General features: G+C 45.9%; 1 pseudogene; it reads right to left on the bottom strand.

Moving 5' to 3' along the window:
* Nucleotides 1-1,458: 1,458 nt before the first annotated feature.
* On the bottom strand, nt 1,459-1,576 carry LOC124614539 (annotated as a pseudogene).
* Between the last annotated feature and the right edge of the window lie 994 nt (nt 1,577-2,570).

The following is a 2,570-nucleotide window of genomic DNA, read 5'->3' as shown; positions in this document are numbered from 1 at the left end:
AGGTGTGGGACAATCTGGACCAACAGTGCCTTGATGAACTTGTGGATAGTATTCCACGACGAATACAGGCATGCATCAATGCAAGAGGACGTGCTACTGAGTATTAGAGGTACCGATATGTACAGCAATCTGGACCACCACGTCTGAAGGTCTCCCTGTATGGTGGTACAACATGCAATGTGTGGTTTTCATGAGCAATAAAAATGGCGTATGTGATGTATGTTGATCTCTATTCCAATTTTCCGTACAGGTTCAGGATCTGTAGGAACCGACGTGATGGAAAACTTTTTTTGGTGTGTGTAGAACTGACACTTCCCGCCGTTTCATGGGCTGGTTCTGTAAACTGGCACGAAATTAATTATAAATCATTCCCTATCTCGTTCACAAGTATAATCCGCTGTGTGTGGAACACAAGTACGCGTTTCACTCCAAAGTAAAGCGTCCGTCCGAGAGTTCCAAATATGATTTTATTCCTAGCGTATAAGCGACATCAACGCAGTAACACCCGTATAGAAGACATAGTAATAAGCATCACTGATGTAGAGAACTGTGAGAGCTGAAAACAAATAAATTGCTAGGTCCGGATGGAATCCCAATCCGGTTTTATAAAAAGTTCTTTACGGCACTGGTCCCTTACTTAGCTTGCGTTTATCGCGAACCTCTCGCCCAGCAAAAAGTCCCAGGCGACTGGACTCTTGTATTTAAGACGAGTAAAAGAACGAACCCCCAAAATTACAGATCAATATCCTTAAACCAAACGACTATCCGGGCGACCACCCAAGAAATGGGACAGCTGTTGATCCAGTACATCCACGGAATGAGGCAGACGAACAGGGGCAACCCTAGTCAGGAGAAGAAGAATATCCTTAACGTCCGTTTGCTGCAGAATTCTTGAACATTTTCTCAGTTCGAATACGATAAATTTCCTTGAGACGGAAAACCTTCTGCCCAAGAACCTCGACGGTTTTAGAAAGCATCGTTCGTGCGAAACTCAGCTTGCCCTTCTTTCCACGTGATATCCTGCGAACCGGGATAAAGTGCAACAGGCAGATTCCATATTCTTAGATTTTCGAAGAATATTTGACACGCTGCTCCACTGCAGAATGTTAATGAGGGTACGAGCACACGGAATAACTTCCCAAATATGTGAGTGGCTCGAAGACTTTTTAAGTAATAGAACCCAGTATGTTGTACTGGACAGCGAGTGTTTACCAGGAAGCAGAGGTATCATCAGGAGTGCCCCAGGGAAGTGTAACAGCACTCCGACTTAAGGCCACGAGTGGCCTACCGGGGCCATCCGACTGCCGTGTCATCCTCAGGGGAGGATGCCGATAGGAGGGGCGTGGGGTCAGCACAGCGCTCTCCCGGTCGTTATGATGGTATTCTTGACCGAAGCCGCTACTATTCCGTCGAGTAGCTTCTCAATTGGGACCAGGAGGCTGAGTCCACCCCGAAAAATGGCAACAGCGCATGGTGGCCTGGATGGTCACCCATCCAAGTGCCGACCGCGCCCGACAGCGCTTAACTTCGGTGAACTCACGGGAACCGGTGTAGCCACTGAGGCAAGGCCGTTGCCAAGTGTAACAGGACCGCTCTTATTTTCTATATACGTAAATGAACTGGTGGACAGGGTGAGCAGCAGTCTGCGGTTGTTTATTGACGATGCTGTGGTTTACGTTAAGGTGGCGTCGTTGAGAGACTGAAAGAGGGTACAAGATGACTTAAACAAAATTTCTAGTTGGTGTGATGAATAGCAGCTACCTCTAGATGTCGTAAAATGTAAGTTAATGGGGATGAATACGAAAAACAAATCAGTTATGTTCGAATACAGAGTTAGAAGTATGGTATTTGACAAAAGCTTGTAAATAAAATATCTAAACAATATGAGATTGAACGGCCTTGTAAGGTTTGTTGTAGGGAAGACGAGCGGTAGACTTTGGTTTAATGGGAGAATTTCAGGAAAGAGTAGTTAATTTGTAAAGGAGACCGCATATAGGACACTAGTGCGACCCATTATTGAGTATCACTCCAGTGTTTGGGATCCGCACCAGGTCGGACTGAAGGAAGACATCGAAGCAATTCAGAGACGGGCTGCTGGATTTGTTACCGGTAGGTTCCAACAACACCCAAGTCTTACGGAGATACTTCGGGAACTGAAGTGAGAATGCTTGGAGGGAAGGCGACGTTCTTCGAGGAACACCACTGAGAAAATTTAGAGACTCGCCATTTGAAGATGACGGCAGAACCATTCGACTACCACCAACTTACGTTTCGCGTAGAGAAATTAGGGCTCGTACGGAAGCGCAGAGACAGCCGTTCTTCCGTTTTTCTATTTGCTAGTGGAACAGGAAAGGAAAGGCACTGTGCGTTGATTTTCGAAGTATGTATGTAGGTGTAAATGTAGATGTAGATGTAAAACTACAGTAGCAGCTTGGACCACCAACTGTAAGCAGCAGGTGTGCATTCGACTAGTCAGTTGTGAGAAGGCAATATTATGTAGTGGACGTGAGGCCTTAGTGTGTGAAAATTGAGTCACAAATCGCAGTGGCGCAACCTGTCTAAATCAAGTT

Source organism: Schistocerca americana, chromosome 4 (assembly GCF_021461395.2).
Source record: "Schistocerca americana isolate TAMUIC-IGC-003095 chromosome 4, iqSchAmer2.1, whole genome shotgun sequence".
Taxonomy (NCBI): domain Eukaryota; kingdom Metazoa; phylum Arthropoda; class Insecta; order Orthoptera; family Acrididae; genus Schistocerca; species Schistocerca americana.
This window is presented reverse-complemented; position numbering and strand designations above follow the sequence as displayed.